General features: G+C 54.6%; 26 non-coding genes across 26 annotated transcripts; 17 read left to right on the forward strand and 9 right to left on the reverse strand.

The window, feature by feature from the left end:
- Positions 1 to 689: 689 nt before the first annotated feature.
- On the reverse strand, positions 690 to 772 carry TRNAL-UAA (transfer RNA leucine (anticodon UAA)). The gene has a single exon. It is a non-coding gene; the product is annotated as a tRNA-Leu (tRNA).
- Positions 773 to 1,666: 894 nt separating this feature from the next.
- TRNAE-CUC (transfer RNA glutamic acid (anticodon CUC)) lies at positions 1,667 to 1,738 on the forward strand. The gene has a single exon. It is a non-coding gene; the product is annotated as a tRNA-Glu (tRNA).
- Positions 1,739 to 2,078: 340 nt separating this feature from the next.
- TRNAE-CUC (transfer RNA glutamic acid (anticodon CUC)) lies at positions 2,079 to 2,150 on the forward strand. Its single transcript has one exon. It is a non-coding gene; the product is annotated as a tRNA-Glu (tRNA).
- Positions 2,151 to 3,066: 916 nt separating this feature from the next.
- On the reverse strand, positions 3,067 to 3,149 carry TRNAL-UAA (transfer RNA leucine (anticodon UAA)). The gene has a single exon. It is a non-coding gene; the product is annotated as a tRNA-Leu (tRNA).
- Positions 3,150 to 4,043: 894 nt separating this feature from the next.
- On the forward strand, positions 4,044 to 4,115 carry TRNAE-CUC (transfer RNA glutamic acid (anticodon CUC)). The gene has a single exon. It is a non-coding gene; the product is annotated as a tRNA-Glu (tRNA).
- A 340-nt stretch (positions 4,116 to 4,455) lies between these two features.
- Positions 4,456 to 4,527, forward strand: TRNAE-CUC (transfer RNA glutamic acid (anticodon CUC)). Its single transcript has one exon. It is a non-coding gene; the product is annotated as a tRNA-Glu (tRNA).
- A 915-nt stretch (positions 4,528 to 5,442) lies between these two features.
- Positions 5,443 to 5,525, reverse strand: TRNAL-UAA (transfer RNA leucine (anticodon UAA)). The gene has a single exon. It is a non-coding gene; the product is annotated as a tRNA-Leu (tRNA).
- Positions 5,526 to 6,816: 1,291 nt separating this feature from the next.
- Positions 6,817 to 6,888, forward strand: TRNAE-CUC (transfer RNA glutamic acid (anticodon CUC)). Its single transcript has one exon. It is a non-coding gene; the product is annotated as a tRNA-Glu (tRNA).
- Positions 6,889 to 7,792: 904 nt separating this feature from the next.
- Positions 7,793 to 7,875, reverse strand: TRNAL-UAA (transfer RNA leucine (anticodon UAA)). The gene has a single exon. It is a non-coding gene; the product is annotated as a tRNA-Leu (tRNA).
- Positions 7,876 to 8,769: 894 nt separating this feature from the next.
- Positions 8,770 to 8,841, forward strand: TRNAE-CUC (transfer RNA glutamic acid (anticodon CUC)). The gene has a single exon. It is a non-coding gene; the product is annotated as a tRNA-Glu (tRNA).
- A 340-nt stretch (positions 8,842 to 9,181) lies between these two features.
- On the forward strand, positions 9,182 to 9,253 carry TRNAE-CUC (transfer RNA glutamic acid (anticodon CUC)). Its single transcript has one exon. It is a non-coding gene; the product is annotated as a tRNA-Glu (tRNA).
- Positions 9,254 to 10,168: 915 nt separating this feature from the next.
- On the reverse strand, positions 10,169 to 10,251 carry TRNAL-UAA (transfer RNA leucine (anticodon UAA)). The gene has a single exon. It is a non-coding gene; the product is annotated as a tRNA-Leu (tRNA).
- Positions 10,252 to 11,145: 894 nt separating this feature from the next.
- TRNAE-CUC (transfer RNA glutamic acid (anticodon CUC)) lies at positions 11,146 to 11,217 on the forward strand. Its single transcript has one exon. It is a non-coding gene; the product is annotated as a tRNA-Glu (tRNA).
- A 340-nt stretch (positions 11,218 to 11,557) lies between these two features.
- TRNAE-CUC (transfer RNA glutamic acid (anticodon CUC)) lies at positions 11,558 to 11,629 on the forward strand. Its single transcript has one exon. It is a non-coding gene; the product is annotated as a tRNA-Glu (tRNA).
- A 904-nt stretch (positions 11,630 to 12,533) lies between these two features.
- TRNAL-UAA (transfer RNA leucine (anticodon UAA)) lies at positions 12,534 to 12,616 on the reverse strand. The gene has a single exon. It is a non-coding gene; the product is annotated as a tRNA-Leu (tRNA).
- An 894-nt stretch (positions 12,617 to 13,510) lies between these two features.
- On the forward strand, positions 13,511 to 13,582 carry TRNAE-CUC (transfer RNA glutamic acid (anticodon CUC)). Its single transcript has one exon. It is a non-coding gene; the product is annotated as a tRNA-Glu (tRNA).
- A 340-nt stretch (positions 13,583 to 13,922) lies between these two features.
- On the forward strand, positions 13,923 to 13,994 carry TRNAE-CUC (transfer RNA glutamic acid (anticodon CUC)). Its single transcript has one exon. It is a non-coding gene; the product is annotated as a tRNA-Glu (tRNA).
- A 904-nt stretch (positions 13,995 to 14,898) lies between these two features.
- TRNAL-UAA (transfer RNA leucine (anticodon UAA)) lies at positions 14,899 to 14,981 on the reverse strand. Its single transcript has one exon. It is a non-coding gene; the product is annotated as a tRNA-Leu (tRNA).
- An 894-nt stretch (positions 14,982 to 15,875) lies between these two features.
- On the forward strand, positions 15,876 to 15,947 carry TRNAE-CUC (transfer RNA glutamic acid (anticodon CUC)). The gene has a single exon. It is a non-coding gene; the product is annotated as a tRNA-Glu (tRNA).
- A 340-nt stretch (positions 15,948 to 16,287) lies between these two features.
- Positions 16,288 to 16,359, forward strand: TRNAE-CUC (transfer RNA glutamic acid (anticodon CUC)). The gene has a single exon. It is a non-coding gene; the product is annotated as a tRNA-Glu (tRNA).
- Positions 16,360 to 17,274: 915 nt separating this feature from the next.
- Positions 17,275 to 17,357, reverse strand: TRNAL-UAA (transfer RNA leucine (anticodon UAA)). The gene has a single exon. It is a non-coding gene; the product is annotated as a tRNA-Leu (tRNA).
- Positions 17,358 to 18,251: 894 nt separating this feature from the next.
- Positions 18,252 to 18,323, forward strand: TRNAE-CUC (transfer RNA glutamic acid (anticodon CUC)). Its single transcript has one exon. It is a non-coding gene; the product is annotated as a tRNA-Glu (tRNA).
- A 340-nt stretch (positions 18,324 to 18,663) lies between these two features.
- Positions 18,664 to 18,735, forward strand: TRNAE-CUC (transfer RNA glutamic acid (anticodon CUC)). The gene has a single exon. It is a non-coding gene; the product is annotated as a tRNA-Glu (tRNA).
- Positions 18,736 to 19,650: 915 nt separating this feature from the next.
- Positions 19,651 to 19,733, reverse strand: TRNAL-UAA (transfer RNA leucine (anticodon UAA)). The gene has a single exon. It is a non-coding gene; the product is annotated as a tRNA-Leu (tRNA).
- An 890-nt stretch (positions 19,734 to 20,623) lies between these two features.
- TRNAE-CUC (transfer RNA glutamic acid (anticodon CUC)) lies at positions 20,624 to 20,695 on the forward strand. Its single transcript has one exon. It is a non-coding gene; the product is annotated as a tRNA-Glu (tRNA).
- Positions 20,696 to 21,035: 340 nt separating this feature from the next.
- TRNAE-CUC (transfer RNA glutamic acid (anticodon CUC)) lies at positions 21,036 to 21,107 on the forward strand. The gene has a single exon. It is a non-coding gene; the product is annotated as a tRNA-Glu (tRNA).
- Positions 21,108 to 21,830: the final 723 nt, after the last annotated feature.

Raw genomic sequence — 21,830 nt, forward strand, 5'->3', positions numbered from 1 at the left:
TTAGTCCTGTCGCCCTGCCAAAGCCGAGCTCGCCCACCATCCCTAGCCTCATCAGACCAAGACCTTGCCCGGGACCCTGGGGCAGAGGGCTGCAGAAATGGTTGCGTACCGGTTTGGAGGAGAAAAGCAGGGGAGGGAGGGGTCGTAGCTGCTTGATTTGCATACAGAGCTGTGGTCTGCTGGGAAAGTGCAGCCTTTGGAGCTTGGCAAAGGCTTCGCAAGGGGCCCGAGCATTGCCCTCGCCCCGTTTGTTGACAGGTTCTCCTTCTATGGGCTGAAGGGCCCTGTAGCCTGATTTGAGGTTGGACGCTCTATTATTCACAGGGGTGTACCGGGCCTAGACGGTGACTGGCTGACCCGTCAGGGCATCGCCCGTTTGGAAGCCCGTTTCGGAAGCCGTGAGGAAGCGGAGGCGGGAATCCCTGCCCAATTTTCTTTTGGGGTGGTAGGGCTGTTGGCGGGGTTGCACAAGCTCTGCCAACTTTGGCGGCTTAAGCTTGGGATGCGAGGGACATGGTACAAAAATGCAAAGGTTTTCCAGGAAAAGAGTCTACGGGCAACGATTCCTTGTTGCTCTTTTCAGGTGAACTCAAGCCTCAGGGCTTTGAGGTAGGGGCACTGCCTACAGACAGCAGGAAAGGGCTTGTGCGAAGCTGCTGCCGCATTTAGGTAAGAAGAGTAAAAACCTGTACCAGGAGTGGGGCTCGAACCCACGCGGACACTTGTCCATTGGATCTTAAGTCCAACGCCTTAACCACTCGGCCATCCTGGTGAGCTGCTGCAAAGGGCTTCGAATTGAATCTTTGCTGTTTCAGCAGCAGGCGAACAAGTGGAAAACCAGCCCAGAGTGCCCCCTGAAGGAGGTTGGATGGAATTGGCTTGCGAGCGGCAAACGTCTCTCACTTAACAGCATTACAATAGCCTCCAGCTGACTGCAAGTACGGTTGCGGAAACCTCCCGGGTGCTGCAGTCGTTTCCCCGGTGGCCTAGTGGTGAGGATTTGGTGCTTTCACTGCCACGGGCCTGGCTTCGAGTCCCCGACCAGAGTGTGTGCTTTGAGTAAAGGTGGTCTAGGGCAGTCCAGAGGCAGGCTGAGCCTCGAAGGCTGGTGCAGGCCTTGGTGTGCGAGCCCGAAAAAAGGGCAGCTCCTATGTCATCCCTTCTTGCCCTCCGGCACTTGCTGTACAAGCAAAGCCCCCTTTGAACTCTGCATGGTAACCCTGCTGTGTCTCGCAGGCAATCATGGCCTGCCGCCTTTTAATAAACGTGCTCTCCCACGAAGCAGTTCTCCTAAGGAGGGTTAGTTGTGAGTGTGCATCTTCAGCGGCAGCCTCTAGGGGGAGCTTCAGCACTGACCCACAAAAGCTCATAGCGAGGAAGGCTGTCCTTTCAGGAGAGCAAGACAGGAATATCAGCGCTTGGAAGTGAAAGCGCAAACGTTCCCAAAGTGATGCTGTCTTCAATCTCTAAGCTCCCCTTTTCGCAGACCATCACAAGTGTTTTTGTTTTCTTTCTTTCTTTCTTTCTTTATTTCTTTATTTATTTATTTATTAGCAGAAACGGCCCCCGAAGACCTGCAGGCACTGGTGCCCATTGTAGCAGAGGCCCTCAGCCTTTGGACTCGGACGCCACCATCTGAGCGACACGCAACGGGGTGCACCCACCGTCCCTGGTGGTCTAGTGGTTAGGATTCGGCGCTCTCACCGCCGCGGCCCGGGTTCGATTCCCGGTCAGGGAAGGAGCTCTTTTAACAACTGACATTTTTATTTACAGCAATGCAGTTAACTGGCGACCGGAAATCTTGCTCCCAGATGCAGATTTGCGTGCACAAAATGGAGGAAGTGCCCTCAGCGCGACGCAAAACGTGTTTATGGCAGAGTCCCATTCATTCTCCTGTCGCTGCGGAAAGACTGCCCTTGACGCAAAAAAGGCAGCTTCCTTTTTCACCGCTGGAGAGAACCTATCTGCTCGGCCCTCCCCCTCTCTTCCCAGTCCCCCAATGGACTGGCCTTTGAGGCACCTGCAGGCATTGTGCACTCGGACACCACTGCCCGGCCTTCCCGAGCTGTCCAGCGGTCTCCCTGGTGGTCTAGTGGTTAGGATTCGGCGCTCTCACCGCCGTGGCCCGGGTTCGATTCCCGGTCAGGGAAGAGAGGCTTTTACTGAATGACATTTTTACAGAAATTCAAACAACTGCGTCTCAAAAAATATTTCTTTCAAATGTAGCTTCACTCACAGGCAATAGCGGAGTGGCTCCCCTGGCGGTAACTCCAAGCATCTTTTCAGCATGGTCCCTTACCGGAAGCTGTCGCCGCTAGAAGTGGGCCTGTGCCCCAAAAAGGAAGCTTTCTTTCTTCCAAAGCTGTAGAGAAAATATTAGTCCTGTCGCCCTGCCAAAGCCGAGCTCGCCCACCATCCCTAGCCTCATCAGACCAAGACCTTGCCCGGGACCCTGGGGCAGAGGGCTGCAGAAATGGTTGCGTACCGGTTTGGAGGAGAAAAGCAGGGGAGGGAGGGGTCGTAGCTGCTTGATTTGCATACAGAGCTGTGGTCTGCTGGGAAAGTGCAGCCTTTGGAGCTTGGCAAAGGCTTCGCAAGGGGCCCGAGCATTGCCCTCGCCCCGTTTGTTGACAGGTTCTCCTTCTATGGGCTGAAGGGCCCTGTAGCCTGATTTGAGGTTGGACGCTCTATTATTCACAGGGGTGTACCGGGCCTAGACGGTGACTGGCTGACCCGTCAGGGCATCGCCCGTTTGGAAGCCCGTTTCGGAAGCCGTTTCGGAAGCGGAGGCGGGAATCCCTGCCCAATTTTCTTTTGGGGTGGTAGGGCTGTTGGCGGGGTTGCACAAGCTCTGCCAACTTTGGCGGCTTAAGCTTGGGATGCGAGGGACATGGTACAAAAATGCAAAGGTTTTCCAGGAAAAGAGTCTACGGGCAACGATTCCTTGTTGCTCTTTTCAGGTGAACTCAAGCCTCAGGGCTTTGAGGTAGGGGCACTGCCTACAGACAGCAGGAAAGGGCTTGTGCGAAGCTGCTGCCGCATTTAGGTAAGAAGAGTAAAAACCTGTACCAGGAGTGGGGCTCGAACCCACGCGGACACTTGTCCATTGGATCTTAAGTCCAACGCCTTAACCACTCGGCCATCCTGGTGAGCTGCTGCAAAGGGCTTCGAATTGAATCTTTGCTGTTTCAGCAGCAGGCGAACAAGTGGAAAACCAGCCCAGAGTGCCCCCTGCAGGAGGTTAGATGGAATTGGCTTGCGAGCGGCAAACGTCTCTCACTTAACAGCATTACAATAGCCTCCAGCTGACTGCAAGTACGGTTGCGGAAACCTCCCGGGTGCTGCAGTCGTTTCCCCGGTGGCCTAGTGGTGAGGATTTGGTGCTTTCACTGCCACGGGCCTGGCTTCGAGTCCCCGACCAGAGTGTGTGCTTTGAGTAAAGGTGGTCTAGGGCAGTCCAGAGGCAGGCTGAGCCTCGAAGGCTGGTGCAGGCCTTGGTGTGCGAGCCCGAAAAAAGGGCAGCTCCTATGTCATCCCTTCTTGCCCTCCGGCACTTGCTGTACAAGCAAAGCCCCCTTTGAACTCTGCATGGTAACCCTGCTGTGTCTCGCAGGCAATCATGGCCTGCCGCCTTTTAATAAACGTGCTCTCCCACGAAGCAGTTCTCCTAAGGAGGGTTAGTTGTGAGTGTGCATCTTCAGCGGCAGCCTCTAGGGGGAGCTTCAGCACTGACCCACAAAAGCTCATAGCGAGGAAGGCTGTCCTTTCAGGAGAGCAAGACAGGAATATCAGCGCTTGGAAGTGAAAGCGCAAACGTTCCCAAAGTGATGCTGTCTTCAATCTCTAAGCTCCCCTTTTCGCAGACCATCACAAGTGTTTTTGTTTTCTTTCTTTCTTTCTTTCTTTATTTCTTTATTTATTTATTTATTAGCAGAAACGGCCCCCGAAGACCTGCAGGCACTGGTGCCCATTGTAGCAGAGGCCCTCAGCCTTTGGACTCGGACGCCACCATCTGAGCGACACGCAACGGGGTGCACCCACCGTCCCTGGTGGTCTAGTGGTTAGGATTCGGCGCTCTCACCGCCGCGGCCCGGGTTCGATTCCCGGTCAGGGAAGGAGCTCTTTTAACAACTGACATTTTTATTTACAGCAATGCAGTTAACTGGCGACCGGAAATCTTGCTCCTAGATGCAGATTTGCGTGCACAAAATGGAGGAAGTGCCCTCAGCGCGACGCAAAACGTGTTTATGGCAGAGTCCCATTCATTCTCCTGTCGCTGCGGAAAGACTGCCCTTGACGCAAAAAAGGCAGCTTCCTTTTTCACCGCTGGAGAGAACCTATCTGCTCGGCCCTCCCCCTCTCTTCCCAGTCCCCCAATGGACTGGCCTTTGAGGCACCTGCAGGCATTGTGCACTCGGACACCACTGCCCGGCCTTCCCGAGCTGTCCAGCGGTCTCCCTGGTGGTCTAGTGGTTAGGATTCGGCGCTCTCACCGCCGTGGCCCGGGTTCGATTCCCGGTCAGGGAAGAGAGGCTTTTACTGAATGACATTTTTACAGAAATTCAAACAACTGCGTCTCAAAAAATATTTCTTTCAAATGTAGCTTCACTCACAGGCAATAGCGGCGTGGCTCCCCTGGCGGTAACTCCAAGCATCTTTTCAGCATGGTCCCTTACCGGAAGCTGTCGCCGCTAGAAGTGGGCCTGTGCCCCAAAAAGGAAGCTTTCTTTCTTCCAAAGCTGTAGAGAAAATATTAGTCCTGTCGCCCTGCCAAAGCCGAGCTCGCCCACCATCCCTAGCCTCATCAGACCAAGACCTTGCCCGGGACCCTGGGGCAGAGGGCTGCAGAAATGGTTGCGTACCGGTTTGGAGGAGAAAAGCAGGGGAGGGAGGGGTCGTAGCTGCTTGATTTGCATACAGAGCTGTGGTCTGCTGGGAAAGTGCAGCCTTTGGAGCTTGGCAAAGGCTTCGCAAGGGGCCCGAGCATTGCCCTCGCCCCGTTTGTTGACAGGTTCTCCTTCTATGGGCTGAAGGGCCCTGTAGCCTGATTTGAGGTTGGACGCTCTATTATTCACAGGGGTGTACCGGGCCTAGACGGTGACTGGCTGACCCGTCAGGGCATCGCCCGTTTGGAAGCCCGTTTCGGAAGCCGTGAGGAAGCGGAGGCGGGAATCCCTGCCCAATTTTCTTTTGGGGTGGTAGGGCTGTTGGCGGGGTTGCACAAGCTCTGCCAACTTTGGCGGCTTAAGCTTGGGATGCGAGGGACATGGTACAAAAATGCAAAGGTTTTCCAGGAAAAGAGTCTACGGGCAACGATTCCTTGTTGCTCTTTTCAGGTGAACTCAAGCCTCAGGGCTTTGAGGTAGGGGCACTGCCTACAGACAGCAGGAAAGGGCTTGTGCGAAGCTGCTGCCGCATTTAGATAAGAAGAGTAAAAACCTGTACCAGGAGTGGGGCTCGAACCCACGCGGACACTTGTCCATTGGATCTTAAGTCCAACGCCTTAACCACTCGGCCATCCTGGTGAGCTGCTGCAAAGGGCTTCGAATTGAATCTTTGCTGTTTCAGCAGCAGGCGAACAAGTGGAAAACCAGCCCAGAGTGCCCCCTGCAGGAGGTTGGATGGAATTGGCTTGCGAGCGGCAAACGTCTCTCACTTAACAGCATTACAATAGCCTCCAGCTGACTGCAAGTACGGTTGCGGAAACCTCCCGGGTGCTGCAGTCGTTTCCCCGGTGGCCTAGTGGTGAGGATTTGGTGCTTTCACTGCCACGGGCCTGGCTTCGAGTCCCCGACCAGGGTGTGTGCTTTGAGTAAAGGTGGTCTAGGGCAGTCCAGAGGCAGGCTGAGCCTCGAAGGCTGGTGCAGGCCTTGGTGTGCGAGCCCGAAAAAAGGGCAGCTCCTATGTCATCCCTTCTTGCCCTCCGGCACTTGCTGTACAAGCAAAGCCCCCTTTGAACTCTGCATGGTAACCCTGCTGTGTCTCGCAGGCAATCATGGCCTGCCGCCTTTTAATAAACGTGCTCTCCCACGAAGCAGTTCTCCTAAGGAGGGTTAGTTGTGAGTGTGCATCTTCAGCGGCAGCCTCTAGGGGGAGCTTCAGCACTGACCCACAAAAGCTCATAGCGAGGAAGGCTGTCCTTTCAGGAGAGCAAGACAGGAATATCAGCGCTTGGAAGTGAAAGCGCAAACGTTCCCAAAGTGATGCTGTCTTCAATCTCTAAGCTCCCCTTTTCGCAGACCATCACAAGTGTTTTTGTTTTCTTTCTTTCTTTCTTTCTTTATTTCTTTATTTATTTATTTATTAGCAGAAACGGCCCCCGAAGACCTGCAGGCACTGGTGCCCATTGTAGCAGAGGCCCTCAGCCTTTGGACTCGGACGCCACCATCTGAGCGACACGCAACGGGGTGCACCCACCGTCCCTGGTGGTCTAGTGGTTAGGATTCGTGGCCCGGGTTCGATTCCCGGTCAGGGAAGGAGCTCTTTTAACAACTGACATTTTTATTTACAGCAATGCAGTTAACTGGCGACCGGAAATCTTGCTCCCAGATGCAGATTTGCGTGCACTAAATGGAGGAAGTGCCCTCAGCGCGACGCAAAACGTGTTTATGGCAGAGTCCCATTCATTCTCCTGTCGCTGCGGAAAGACTGCCCTTGACGCAAAAAAGGCAGCTTCCTTTTTCACCGCTGGAGAGAACCTATCTGCTCGGCCCTCCCCCTCTCTTCCCAGTCCCCCAATGGACTGGCCTTTGAGGCACCTGCAGGCATTGTGCACTCGGACACCACTGCCCGGCCTTCCCGAGCTGTCCAGCGGTCTCCCTGGTGGTCTAGTGGTTAGGATTCGGCGCTCTCACCGCCGCGGCCCGGGTTCGATTCCCGGTCAGGGAAGAGAGGCTTTTACTGAATGACATTTTTACAGAAATTCAAACAACTGCGTCTCAAAAAATATTTCTTTCAAATGTAGCTTCACTCACAGGCAATAGCGGCGTGGCTCCCCTGGCGGTAACTCCAAGCATCTTTTCAGCATGGTCCCTTACCGGAAGCTGTCGCCGCTAGAAGTGGGCCTGTGCCCCAAAAAGGAAGCTTTCTTTCTTCCAAAGCTGTAGAGAAAATATTAGTCCTGTCGCCCTGCCAAAGCCGAGCTCGCCCACCATCCCTAGCCTCATCAGACCAAGACCTTGCCCGGGACCCTGGGGCAGAGGGCTGCAGAAATGGTTGCGTACCGGTTTGGAGGAGAAAAGCAGGGGAGGGAGGGGTCGTAGCTGCTTGATTTGCATACAGAGCTGTGGTCTGCTGGGAAAGTGCAGCCTTTGGAGCTTGGCAAAGGCTTCGCAAGGGGCCCGAGCATTGCCCTCGCCCCGTTTGTTGACAGGTTCTCCTTCTATGGGCTGAAGGGCCCTGTAGCCTGATTTGAGGTTGGACGCTCTATTATTCACAGGGGTGTACCGGGCCTAGACGGTGACTGGCTGACCCGTCAGGGCATCGCCCGTTTGGAAGCCCGTTTCGGAAGCGGAGGCGGGAATCCCTGCCCAATTTTCTTTTGGGGTGGTAGGGCTGTTGGCGGGGTTGCACAAGCTCTGCCAACTTTGGCGGCTTAAGCTTGGGATGCGAGGGACATGGTACAAAAATGCAAAGGTTTTCCAGGAAAAGAGTCTACGGGCAACGATTCCTTGTTGCTCTTTTCAGGTGAACTCAAGCCTCAGGGCTTTGAGGTAGGGGCACTGCCTACAGACAGCAGGAAAGGGCTTGTGCGAAGCTGCTGCCGCATTTAGGTAAGAAGAGTAAAAACCTGTACCAGGAGTGGGGCTCGAACCCACGCGGACACTTGTCCATTGGATCTTAAGTCCAACGCCTTAACCACTCGGCCATCCTGGTGAGCTGCTGCAAAGGGCTTCGAATTGAATCTTTGCTGTTTCAGCAGCAGGCGAACAAGTGGAAAACCAGCCCAGAGTGCCCCCTGAAGGAGGTTGGATGGAATTGGCTTGCGAGCGGCAAACGTCTCTCACTTAACAGCATTACAATAGCCTCCAGCTGACTGCAAGTACGGTTGCGGAAACCTCCCGGGTGCTGCAGTCGTTTCCCCGGTGGCCTAGTGGTGAGGATTTGGTGCTTTCACTGCCACGGGCCTGGCTTCGAGTCCCCGACCAGAGTGTGTGCTTTGAGTAAAGGTGGTCTAGGGCAGTCCAGAGGCAGGCTGAGCCTCGAAGGCTGGTGCAGGCCTTGGTGTGCGAGCCCGAAAAAAGGGCAGCTCCTATGTCATCCCTTCTTGCCCTCCGGCACTTGCTGTACAAGCAAAGCCCCCTTTGAACTCTGCATGGTAACCCTGCTGTGTCTCGCAGGCAATCATGGCCTGCCGCCTTTTAATAAACGTGCTCTCCCACGAAGCAGTTCTCCTAAGGAGGGTTAGTTGTGAGTGTGCATCTTCAGCGGCAGCCTCTAGGGGGAGCTTCAGCACTGACCCACAAAAGCTCATAGCGAGGAAGGCTGTCCTTTCAGGAGAGCAAGACAGGAATATCAGCGCTTGGAAGTGAAAGCGCAAACGTTCCCAAAGTGATGCTGTCTTCAATCTCTAAGCTCCCCTTTTCGCAGACCATCACAAGTGTTTTTGTTTTCTTTCTTTCTTTCTTTCTTTATTTCTTTATTTATTTATTTATTAGCAGAAACGGCCCCCGAAGACCTGCAGGCACTGGTGCCCATTGTAGCAGAGGCCCTCAGCCTTTGGACTCGGACGCCACCATCTGAGCGACACGCAACGGGGTGCACCTACCGTCCCTGGTGGTCTAGTGGTTAGGATTCGGCGCTCTCACCGCCGCGGCCCGGGTTCGATTCCCGGTCAGGGAAGGAGCTCTTTTAACAACTGACATTTTTATTTACAGCAATGCAGTTAACTGGCGACCGGAAATCTTGCTCCCAGATGCAGATTTGCGTGCACAAAATGGAGGAAGTGCCCTCAGCGCGACGCAAAACGTGTTTATGGCAGAGTCCCATTCATTCTCCTGTCGCTGCGGAAAGACTGCCCTTGACGCAAAAAAGGCAGCTTCCTTTTTCACCGCTGGAGAGAACCTATCTGCTCGGCCCTCCCCCTCTCTTCCCAGTCCCCCAATGGACTGGCCTTTGAGGCACCTGCAGGCATTGTGCACTCGGACACCACTGCCCGGCCTTCCCGAGCTGTCCAGCGGTCTCCCTGGTGGTCTAGTGGTTAGGATTCGGCGCTCTCACCGCCGTGGCCCGGGTTCGATTCCCGGTCAGGGAAGAGAGGCTTTTACTGAATGACATTTTTACAGAAATTCAAACAACTGCGTCTCAAAAAATATTTCTTTCAAATGTAGCTTCACTCACAGGCAATAGCGGCGTGGCTCCCCTGGCGGTAACTCCAAGCATCTTTTCAGCATGGTCCCTTACCGGAAGCTGTCGCCGCTAGAAGTGGGCCTGTGCCCCAAAAAGGAAGCTTTCTTTCTTCCAAAGCTGTAGAGAAAATATTAGTCCTGTCGCCCTGCCAAAGCCGAGCTCGCCCACCATCCCTAGCCTCATCAGACCAAGACCTTGCCCGGGACCCTGGGGCAGAGGGCTGCAGAAATGGTTGCGTACCGGTTTGGAGGAGAAAAGCAGGGGAGGGAGGGGTCGTAGCTGCTTGATTTGCATACAGAGCTGTGGTCTGCTGGGAAAGTGCAGCCTTTGGAGCTTGGCAAAGGCTTCGCAAGGGGCCCGAGCATTGCCCTCGCCCCGTTTGTTGACAGGTTCTCCTTCTATGGGCTGAAGGGCCCTGTAGCCTGATTTGAGGTTGGACGCTCTATTATTCACAGGGGTGTACCGGGCCTAGACGGTGACTGGCTGACCCGTCAGGGCATCGCCCGTTTGGAAGCCCGTTTCGGAAGCCGTGAGGAAGCGGAGGCGGGAATCCCTGCCCAATTTTCTTTTGGGGTGGTAGGGCTGTTGGCGGGGTTGCACAAGCTCTGCCAACTTTGGCGGCTTAAGCTTGGGATGCGAGGGACATGGTACAAAAATGCAAAGGTTTTCCAGGAAAAGAGTCTACGGGCAACGATTCCTTGTTGCTCTTTTCAGGTGAACTCAAGCCTCAGGGCTTTGAGGTAGGGGCACTGCCTACAGACAGCAGGAAAGGGCTTGTGCGAAGCTGCTGCCGCATTTAGATAAGAAGAGTAAAAACCTGTACCAGGAGTGGGGCTCGAACCCACGCGGACACTTGTCCATTGGATCTTAAGTCCAACGCCTTAACCACTCGGCCATCCTGGTGAGCTGCTGCAAAGGGCTTCGAATTGAATCTTTGCTGTTTCAGCAGCAGGCGAACAAGTGGAAAACCAGCCCAGAGTGCCCCCTGCAGGAGGTTGGATGGAATTGGCTTGCGAGCGGCAAACGTCTCTCACTTAACAGCATTACAATAGCCTCCAGCTGACTGCAAGTACGGTTGCGGAAACCTCCCGGGTGCTGCAGTCGTTTCCCCGGTGGCCTAGTGGTGAGGATTTGGTGCTTTCACTGCCACGGGCCTGGCTTCGAGTCCCCGACCAGGGTGTGTGCTTTGAGTAAAGGTGGTCTAGGGCAGTCCAGAGGCAGGCTGAGCCTCGAAGGCTGGTGCAGGCCTTGGTGTGCGAGCCCGAAAAAAGGGCAGCTCCTATGTCATCCCTTCTTGCCCTCCGGCACTTGCTGTACAAGCAAAGCCCCCTTTGAACTCTGCATGGTAACCCTGCTGTGTCTCGCAGGCAATCATGGCCTGCCGCCTTTTAATAAACGTGCTCTCCCACGAAGCAGTTCTCCTAAGGAGGGTTAGTTGTGAGTGTGCATCTTCAGCGGCAGCCTCTAGGGGGAGCTTCAGCACTGACCCACAAAAGCTCATAGCGAGGAAGGCTGTCCTTTCAGGAGAGCAAGACAGGAATATCAGCGCTTGGAAGTGAAAGCGCAAACGTTCCCAAAGTGATGCTGTCTTCAATCTCTAAGCTCCCCTTTTCGCAGACCATCACAAGTGTTTTTGTTTTCTTTCTTTCTTTCTTTCTTTATTTCTTTATTTATTTATTTATTAGCAGAAACGGCCCCCGAAGACCTGCAGGCACTGGTGCCCATTGTAGCAGAGGCCCTCAGCCTTTGGACTCGGACGCCACCATCTGAGCGACACGCAACGGGGTGCAACCACCGTCCCTGGTGGTCTAGTGGTTAGGATTCGGCGCTCTCACCGCCGCGGCCCGGGTTCGATTCCCGGTCAGGGAAGGAGCTCTTTTAACAACTGACATTTTTATTTACAGCAATGCAGTTAACTGGCGACCGGAAATCTTGCTCCCAGATGCAGATTTGCGTGCACTAAATGGAGGAAGTGCCCTCAGCGCGACGCAAAACGTGTTTATGGCAGAGTCCCATTCATTCTCCTGTCGCTATGGAAAGACTGCCCTTGACGCAAAAAAGGCAGCTTCCTTTTTCACCGCTGGAGAGAACCTATCTGCTCGGCCCTCCCCCTCTCTTCCCAGTCCCCCAATGGACTGGCCTTTGAGGCACCTGCAGGCATTGTGCACTCGGACACCACTGCCCGGCCTTCCCGAGCTGTCCAGCGGTCTCCCTGGTGGTCTAGTGGTTAGGATTCGGCGCTCTCACCGCCGCGGCCCGGGTTCGATTCCCGGTCAGGGAAGAGAGGCTTTTACTGAATGACATTTTTACAGAAATTCAAACAACTGCGTCTCAAAAAATATTTCTTTCAAATGTAGCTTCACTCACAGGCAATAGCGGCGTGGCTCCCCTGGCGGTAACTCCAAGCATCTTTTCAGCATGGTCCCTTACCGGAAGCTGTCGCCGCTAGAAGTGGGCCTGTGCCCCAAAAAGGAAGCTTTCTTTCTTCCAAAGCTGTAGAGAAAATATTAGTCCTGTCGCCCTGCCAAAGCCGAGCTCGCCCACCATCCCTAGCCTCATCAGACCAAGACCTTGCCCGGGACCCTGGGGCAGAGGGCTGCAGAAATGGTTGCGTACCGGTTTGGAGGAGAAAAGCAGGGGAGGGAGGGGTCGTAGCTGCTTGATTTGCATACAGAGCTGTGGTCTGCTGGGAAAGTGCAGCCTTTGGAGCTTGGCAAAGGCTTCGCAAGGGGCCCGAGCATTGCCCTCGCCCCGTTTGTTGACAGGTTCTCCTTCTATGGGCTGAAGGGCCCTGTAGCCTGATTTGAGGTTGGACGCTCTATTATTCACAGGGGTGTACCGGGCCTAGACGGTGACTGGCTGACCCGTCAGGGCATCGCCCGTTTGGAAGCCCGTTTCGGAAGCGGAGGCGGGAATCCCTGCCCAATTTTCTTTTGGGGTGGTAGGGCTGTTGGCGGGGTTGCACAAGCTCTGCCAACTTTGGCGGCTTAAGCTTGGGATGCGAGGGACATGGTACAAAAATGCAAAGGTTTTCCAGGAAAAGAGTCTACGGGCAACGATTCCTTGTTGCTCTTTTCAGGTGAACTCAAGCCTCAGGGCTTTGAGGTAGGGGCACTGCCTACAGACAGCAGGAAAGGGCTTGTGCGAAGCTGCTGCCGCATTTAGGTAAGAAGAGTAAAAACCTGTACCAGGAGTGGGGCTCGAACCCACGCGGACACTTGTCCATTGGATCTTAAGTCCAACGCCTTAACCACTCGGCCATCCTGGTGAGCTGCTGCAAAGGGCTTCGAATTGAATCTTTGCTGTTTCAGCAGCAGGCGAACAAGTGGAAAACCAGCCCAGAGTGCCCCCTGAAGGAGGTTGGATGGAATTGGCTTGCGAGCGGCAAACGTCTCTCACTTAACAGCATTACAATAGCCTCCAGCTGACTGCAAGTACGGTTGCGGAAACCTCCCGGGTGCTGCAGTCGTTTCCCCGGTGGCCTAGTGGTGAGGATTTGGTGCTTTCACTGCCACGGGCCTGGCTTCGAGTCCCCGACCAGAGTGTGTGCTTTGAGTAAAGGTGGTCTAGGGCAGTCCAGAGGCAGGCTGAGCCTCGAAGGCTGGTGCAGGCCTTGGTGTGCGAGCCCGAAAAAAGGGCAGCTCCTATGTCATCCCTTCTTGCCCTCCGGCACTTGCTGTACAAGCAAAGCCCCCTTTGAACTCTGCATGGTAACCCTGCTGTGTCTCGCAGGCAATCATGGCCTGCCGCCTTTTAATAAACGTGCTCTCCCACGAAGCAGTTCTCCTAAGGAGGGTTAGTTGTGAGTGTGCATCTTCAGCGGCAGCCTCTAGGGGGAGCTTCAGCACTGACCCACAAAAGCTCATAGCGAGGAAGGCTGTCCTTTCAGGAGAGCAAGACAGGAATATCAGCGCTTGGAAGTGAAAGCGCAAACGTTCCCAAAGTGATGCTGTCTTCAATCTCTAAGCTCCCCTTTTCGCAGACCATCACAAGTGTTTTTGTTTTCTTTCTTTCTTTCTTTCTTTATTTCTTTATTTATTTATTTATTAGCAGAAACGGCCCCCGAAGACCTGCAGGCACTGGTGCCCATTGTAGCAGAGGCCCTCAGCCTTTGGACTCGGACGCCACCATCTGAGCGACACGCAACGGGGTGCACCCACCGTCCCTGGTGGTCTAGTGGTTAGGATTCGGCGCTCTCACCGCCGCGGCCTGGGTTCGATTCCCGGTCAGGGAAGGAGCTCTTTTAACAACTGACATTTTTATTTACAGCAATGCAGTTAACTGGCGACCGGAAATCTTGCTCCCAGATGCAGATTTGCGTGCACAAAATGGAGGAAGTGCCCTCAGCGCGACGCAAAACGTGTTTATGGCAGAGTCCCATTCATTCTCCTGTCGCTGCGGAAAGACTGCCCTTGACGCAAAAAAGGCAGCTTCCTTTTTCACCGCTGGAGAGAACCTATCTGCTCGGCCCTCCCCCTCTCTTCCCAGTCCCCCAATGGACTGGCCTTTGAGGCACCTGCAGGCATTGTGCACTCGGACACCACTGCCCGGCCTTCCCGAGTTGTCCAGCGGTCTCCCTGGTGGTCTAGTGGTTAGGATTCGGCGCTCTCACCGCCGCGGCCCGGGTTCGATTCCCGGTCAGGGAAGAGAGGCTTTTACTGAATGACATTTTTACAGAAATTCAAACAACTGCGTCTCAAAAAATATTTCTTTCAAATGTAGCTTCACTCACAGGCAATAGCGGCGTGGCTCCCCTGGCGGTAACTCCAAGCATCTTTTCAGCATGGTCCCTTACCGGAAGCTGTCGCCGCTAGAAGTGGGCCTGTGCCCCAAAAAGGAAGCTTTCTTTCTTCCAAAGCTGTAGAGAAAATATTAGTCCTGTCGCCCTGCCAAAGCCGAGCTCGCCCACCATCCCTAGCCTCATCAGACCAAGACCTTGCCCGGGACCCTGGGGCAGAGGGCTGCAGAAATGGTTGCGTACCGGTTTGGAGGAGAAAAGCAGGGGAGGGAGGGGTCGTAGCTGCTTGATTTGCATACAGAGCTGTGGTCTGCTGGGAAAGTGCAGCCTTTGGAGCTTGGCAAAGGCTTCGCAAGGGGCCCGAGCATTGCCCTCGCCCCGTTTGTTGACAGGTTCTCCTTCTATGGGCTGAAGGGCCCTGTAGCCTGATTTGAGGTTGGACGCTCTATTATTCACAGGGGTGTACCGGGCCTAGACGGTGACTGGCTGACCCGTCAGGGCATCGCCCGTTTGGAAGCCCGTTTCGGAAGCGGAGGCGGGAATCCCTGCCCAATTTTCTTTTGGGGTGGTAGGGCTGTTGGCGGGGTTGCACAAGCTCTGCCAACTTTGGCGGCTTAAGCTTGGGATGCGAGGGACATGGTACAAAAATGCAAAGGTTTTCCAGGAAAAGAGTCTACGGGCAACGATTCCTTGTTGCTCTTTTCAGGTGAACTCAAGCCTCAGGGCTTTGAGGTAGGGGCACTGCCTACAGACAGCAGGAAAGGGCTTGTGCGAAGCTGCTGCCGCATTTAGGTAAGAAGAGTAAAAACCTGTACCAGGAGTGGGGCTCGAACCCACGCGGACACTTGTCCATTGGATCTTAAGTCCAACGCCTTAACCACTCGGCCATCCTGGTGAGCTGCTGCAAAGGGCTTCGAATTGAATCTTTGCTGTTTCAGCAGCAGGCGAACAAGTGGAAAACCAGCCCAGAGTGCCCCCTGCAGGAGGTTGGATGGAATTGGCTTGCGAGCGGCAAACGTCTCTCACTTAACAGCATTACAATAGCCTCCAGCTGACTGCAAGTACGGTTGCGGAAACCTCCCGGGTGCTGCAGTCGTTTCCCCGGTGGCCTAGTGGTGAGGATTTGGTGCTTTCACTGCCACGGGCCTGGCTTCGAGTCCCCGACCAGAGTGTGTGCTTTGAGTAAAGGTGGTCTAGGGCAGTCCAGAGGCAGGCTGAGCCTCGAAGGCTGGTGCAGGCCTTGGTGTGCGAGCCCGAAAAAAGGGCAGCTCCTATGTCATCCCTTCTTGCCCTCCGGCACTTGCTGTACAAGCAAAGCCCCCTTTGAACTCTGCATGGTAACCCTGCTGTGTCTCGCAGGCAATCATGGCCTGCCGCCTTTTAATAAACGTGCTCTCCCACGAAGCAGTTCTCCTAAGGAGGGTTAGTTGTGAGTGTGCATCTTCAGCGGCAGCCTCTAGGGGGAGCTTCAGCACTGACCCACAAAAGCTCATAGCGAGGAAGGCTGTCCTTTCAGGAGAGCAAGACAGGAATATCAGCGCTTGGAAGTGAAAGCGCAAACGTTCCCAAAGTGATGCTGTCTTCAATCTCTAAGCTCCCCTTTTCGCAGACCATCACAAGTGTTTTTGTTTTCTTTCTTTCTTTCTTTCTTTATTTCTTTATTTATTTATTTATTAGCAGAAACGGCCCCCGAAGACCTGCAGGCACTGGTGCCCATTGTAGCAGAGGCCCTCAGCCTTTGGACTCGGACGCCACCATCTGAGCGACACGCAACGGGGTGCACCCACCGTCCCTGGTGGTCTAGTGGTTAGGATTCGGCGCTCTCACCGCCGCGGCCCGGGTTCGATTCCCGGTCAGGGAAGGAGCTCTTTTAACAACTGACATTTTTATTTACAGCAATGCAGTTAACTGGCGACCGGAAATCTTGCTCCCAGATGCAGATTTGCGTGCACAAAATGGAGGAAGTGCCCTCAGCGCGACGCAAAACGTGTTTATGGCAGAGTCCCATTCATTCTCCTGTCGCTGCGGAAAGACTGCCCTTGACGCAAAAAAGGCAGCTTCCTTTTTCACCGCTGGAGAGAACCTATCTGCTCGGCCCTCCCCCTCTCTTCCCAGTCCCCCAATGGACTGGCCTTTGAGGCACCTGCAGGCATTGTGCACTCGGACACCACTGCCCGGCCTTCCCGAGCTGTCCAGCGGTCTCCCTGGTGGTCTAGTGGTTAGGATTCGGCGCTCTCACCGCCGCGGCCCGGGTTCGATTCCCGGTCAGGGAAGAGAGGCTTTTACTGAATGACATTTTTACAGAAATTCAAACAACTGCGTCTCAAAAAATATTTCTTTCAAATGTAGCTTCACTCACAGGCAATAGCGGCGTGGCTCCCCTGGCGGTAACTCCAAGCATCTTTTCAGCATGGTCCCTTACCGGAAGCTGTCGCCGCTAGAAGTGGGCCTGTGCCCCAAAAAGGAAGCTTTCTTTCTTCCAAAGCTGTAGAGAAAATATTAGTCCTGTCGCCCTGCCAAAGCCGAGCTCGCCCACCATCCCTAGCCTCATCAGACCAAGACCTTGCCCGGGACCCTGGGGCAGAGGGCTGCAGAAATGGTTGCGTACCGGTTTGGAGGAGAAAAGCAGGGGAGGGAGGGGTCGTAGCTGCTTGATTTGCATACAGAGCTGTGGTCTGCTGGGAAAGTGCAGCCTTTGGAGCTTGGCAAAGGCTTCGCAAGGGGCCCGAGCATTGCCCTCGCCCCGTTTGTTGACAGGTTCTCCTTCTATGGGCTGAAGGGCCCTGTAGCCTGATTTGAGGTTGGACGCTCTATTATTCACAGGGGTGTACCGGGCCTAGACGGTGACTGGCTGACCCGTCAGGGCATCGCCCGTTTGGAAGCCCGTTTCGGAAGCCGTGAGGAAGCGGAGGCGGGAATCCCTGCCCAATTTTCTTTTGGGGTGGTAGGGCTGTTGGCGGGGTTGCACAAGCTCTGCCAACTTTGGCGGCTTAAGTTTGGGATGCGAGGGACATGGTACAAAAATGCAAAGGTTTTCCAGGAAAAGAGTCTACGGGCAACGATTCCTTGTTGCTCTTTTCAGGTGAACTCAAGCCTCAGGGCTTTGAGGTAGGGGCACTGCCTACAGACAGCAGGAAAGGGCTTGTGCGAAGCTGCTGCCGCATTTAGGTAAGAAGAGTAAAAACCTGTACCAGGAGTGGGGCTCGAACCCACGCGGACACTTGTCCATTGGATCTTAAGTCCAACGCCTTAACCACTCGGCCATCCTGGTGAGCTGCTGCAAAGGGCTTCGAATTGAATCTTTGCTGTTTCAGCAGCAGGCGAACAAGTGGAAAACCAGCCCAGAGTGCCCCCTGCAGGAGGTTGGATGGAATTGGCTTGCGAGCGGCAAACGTCTCTCACTTAACAGCATTACAATAGCCTCCAGCTGACTGCAAGTACGGTTGCGGAAACCTCCCGGGTGCTGCAGTCGTTTCCCCGGTGGCCTAGTGGTGAGGATTTGGTGCTTTCACTGCCACGGGCCTGGCTTCGAGTCCCCGACCAGAGTGTGTGCTTTGAGTAAAGGTGGTCTAGGGCAGTCCAGAGGCAGGCTGAGCCTCGAAGGCTGGTGCAGGCCTTGGTGTGCGAGCCCGAAAAAAGGGCAGCTCCTATGTCATCCCTTCTTGCCCTCCGGCACTTGCTGTACAAGCAAAGCCCCCTTTGAACTCTGCATGGTAACCCTGCTGTGTCTCGCAGGCAATCATGGCCTGCCGCCTTTTAATAAACGTGCTCTCCCACGAAGCAGTTCTCCTAAGGAGGGTTAGTTGTGAGTGTGCATCTTCAGCGGCAGCCTCTAGGGGGAGCTTCAGCACTGACCCACAAAAGCTCATAGCGAGGAAGGCTGTCCTTTCAGGAGAGCAAGACAGGAATATCAGCGCTTGGAAGTGAAAGCGCAAACGTTCCCAAAGTGATGCTGTCTTCAATCTCTAAGCTCCCCTTTTCGCAGACCATCACAAGTGTTTTTGTTTTCTTTCTTTCTTTCTTTCTTTCTTTCTTTATTTCTTTATTTATTAGCAGAAACGGCCCCCGAAGACCTGCAGGCACTGGTGCCCATTGTAGCAGAGGCCCTCAGCCTTTGGACTCGGACGCCACCATCTGAGCGACACGCAACGGGGTGCACCCACCGTCCCTGGTGGTCTAGTGGTTAGGATTCGGCGCTCTCACCGCCGCGGCCCGGGTTCGATTCCCGGTCAGGGAAGGAGCTCTTTTAACAACTGACATTTTTATTTACAGCAATGCAGTTAACTGGCGACCGGAAATCTTGCTCCCAGATGCAGATTTGCGTGCACAAAATGGAGGAAGTGCCCTCAGCGCGACGCAAAACGTGTTTATGGCAGAGTCCCATTCATTCTCCTGTCGCTGCGGAAAGACTGCCCTTGACGCAAAAAAGGCAGCTTCCTTTTTCACCGCTGGAGAGAACCTATCTGCTCGGCCCTCCCCCTCTCTTCCCAGTCCCCCAATGGACTGGCCTTTGAGGCACCTGCAGGCATTGTGCACTCGGACACCACTGCCCGGCCTTCCCGAGCTGTCCAGCGGTCTCCCTGGTGGTCTAGTGGTTAGGATTCGGCGCTCTCACCGCCGCGGCCCGGGTTCGATTCCCGGTCAGGGAAGAGAGGCTTTTACTGAATGACATTTTTACAGAAATTCAAACAACTGCGTCTCAAAAAATATTTCTTTCAAATGTAGCTTCACTCACAGGCAATAGCGGCGTGGCTCCCCTGGCGGTAACTCCAAGCATCTTTTCAGCATGGTCCCTTACCGGAAGCTGTCGCCGCTAGAAGTGGGCCTGTGCCCCAAAAAGGAAGCTTTCTTTCTTCCAAAGCTGTAGAGAAAATATTAGTCCTGTCGCCCTGCCAAAGCCGAGCTCGCCCACCATCCCTAGCCTCATCAGACCAAGACCTTGCCCGGGACCCTGGGGCAGAGGGCTGCAGAAATGGTTGCGTACCGGTTTGGAGGAGAAAAGCAGGGGAGGGAGGGGTCGTAGCTGCTTGATTTGCATACAGAGCTGTGGTCTGCTGGGAAAGTGCAGCCTTTGGAGCTTGGCAAAGGCTTCGCAAGGGGCCCGAGCATTGCCCTCGCCCCGTTTGTTGACAGGTTCTCCTTCTATGGGCTGAAGGGCCCTGTAGCCTGATTTGAGGTTGGACGCTCTATTATTCACAGGGGTGTACCGGGCCTAGACGGTGACTGGCTGACCCGTCAGGGCATCGCCCGTTTGGAAGCCCGTTTCGGAAGCCGTGAGGAAGCGGAGGCGGGAATCCCTGCCCAATTTTCTTTTGGGGTGGTAGGGCTGTTGGCGGGGTTGCACAAGCTCTGCCAACTTTGGCGGCTTAAGCTTGGGATGCGAGGGACATGGTACAAAAATGCAAAGGTTTTCCAGGAAAAGAGTCTACGGGCAACGATTCCTTGTTGCTCTTTTCAGGTGAACTCAAGCCTCAGGGCTTTGAGGTAGGGGCACTGCCTACAGACAGCAGGAAAGGGCTTGTGCGAAGCTGCTGCCGCATTTAGGTAAGAAGAGTAAAAACCTGTACCAGGAGTGGGGCTCGAACCCACGCGGACACTTGTCCATTGGATCTTAAGTCCAACGCCTTAACCACTCGGCCATCCTGGTGAGCTGCTGCAAAGGGCTTCGAATTGAATCTTTGCTGTTTCAGCAGCAGGCGAACAAGTGGAAAACCAGCCCAGAGTGCCCCCTGCAGGAGGTTGGATGGAATTGGCTTGCGAGCGGCAAACGTCTCTCACTTAACAGCATTACAATAGCCTCCAGCTGACTGCAAGTACGGTTGCGGAAACCTCCCGGGTGCTGCAGTCGTTTCCCCGGTGGCCTAGTGGTGAGGATTTGGTGCTTTCACTGCCACGGGCCTGGCTTCGAGTCCCCGACCAGAGTGTGTGCTTTGAGTAAAGGTGGTCTAGGGCAGTCCAGAGGCAGGCTGAGCCTCGAAGGCTGGTGCAGGCCTTGGTGTGCGAGCCCGAAAAAAGGGCAGCTCCTATGTCATCCCTTCTTGCCCTCCGGCACTTGCTGTACAAGCAAAGCCCCCTTTGAACTCTGCATGGTAACCCTGCTGTGTCTCGCAGGCAATCATGGCCTGCCGCCTTTTAATAAACGTGCTCTCCCACGAAGCAGTTCTCCTAAGGAGGGTTAGTTGTGAGTGTGCATCTTCAGCGGCAGCCTCTAGGGGGAGCTTCAGCACTGACCCACAAAAGCTCATAGCGAGGAAGGCTGTCCTTTCAGGAGAGCAAGACAGGAATATCAGCGCTTGGAAGTGAAAGCGCAAACGTTCCCAAAGTGATGCTGTCTTCAATCTCTAAGCTCCCCTTTTCGCAGACCATCACAAGTGTTTTTGTTTTCTTTCTTTCTTTCTTTCTTTCTTTATTTCTTTATTTATTAGCAGAAACGGCCCCCGAAGACCTGCAGGCACTGGTGCCCATTGTAGCAGAGGCCCTCAGCCTTTGGACTCGGACGCCACCATCTGAGCGACACGCAACGGGGTGCACCCACCGTCCCTGGTGGTCTAGTGGTTAGGATTCGGCGCTCTCACCGCCGCGGCCCGGGTTCGATTCCCGGTCAGGGAAGGAGCTCTTTTAACAACTGACATTTTTATTTACAGCAATGCAGTTAACTGGCGACCGGAAATCTTGCTCCCAGATGCAGATTTGCGTGCACAAAATGGAGGAAGTGCCCTCAGCGCGACGCAAAACGTGTTTATGGCAGAGTCCCATTCATTCTCCTGTCGCTGCGGAAAGACTGCCCTTGACGCAAAAAAGGCAGCTTCCTTTTTCACCGCTGGAGAGAACCTATCTGCTCGGCCCTCCCCCTCTCTTCCCAGTCCCCCAATGGACTGGCCTTTGAGGCACCTGCAGGCATTGTGCACTCGGACACCACTGCCCGGCCTTCCCGAGCTGTCCAGCGGTCTCCCTGGTGGTCTAGTGGTTAGGATTCGGCGCTCTCACCGCCGCGGCCCGGGTTCGATTCCCGGTCAGGGAAGAGAGGCTTTTACTGAATGACATTTTTACAGAAATTCAAACAACTGCGTCTCAAAAAATATTTCTTTCAAATGTAGCTTCACTCACAGGCAATAGCGGCGTGGCTCCCCTGGCGGTAACTCCAAGCATCTTTTCAGCATGGTCCCTTACCGGAAGCTGTCGCCGCTAGAAGTGGGCCTGTGCCCCAAAAAGGAAGCTTTCTTTCTTCCAAAGCTGTAGAGAAAATATTAGTCCTGTCGCCCTGCCAAAGCCGAGCTCGCCCACCATCCCTAGCCTCATCAGACCAAGACCTTGCCCGGGACCCTGGGGCAGAGGGCTGCAGAAATGGTTGCGTACCGGTTTGGAGGAGAAAAGCAGGGGAGGGAGGGGTCGTAGCTGCTTGATTTGCATACAGAGCTGTGGTCTGCTGGGAAAGTGCAGCCTTTGGAGCTTGGCAAAGGCTTCGCAAGGGGCCCGAGCATTGCCCTCGCCCCGTTTGTTGACAGGTTCTCCTTCTATGGGCTGAAGGGCCCTGTAGCCTGATTTGAGGTTGGACGCTCTATTATTCACAGGGGTGTACCGGGCCTAGACGGTGACTGGCTGACCCGTCAGGGCATCGCCCGTTTGGAAGCCCGTTTCGGAAGCCGTGAGGAAGCGGAGGCGGGAATCCCTGCCCAATTTTCTTTTGGGGTGGTAGGGCTGTTGGCGGGGTTGCACAAGCTCTGCCAACTTTGGCGGCTTAAGC

Source organism: Ambystoma mexicanum, chromosome 5p (assembly GCF_040938575.1).
Source record: "Ambystoma mexicanum isolate Mex_15411 chromosome 5p, UKY_AmexF1_1, whole genome shotgun sequence".
Lineage (NCBI taxonomy): Eukaryota > Metazoa > Chordata > Amphibia > Caudata > Ambystomatidae > Ambystoma > Ambystoma mexicanum.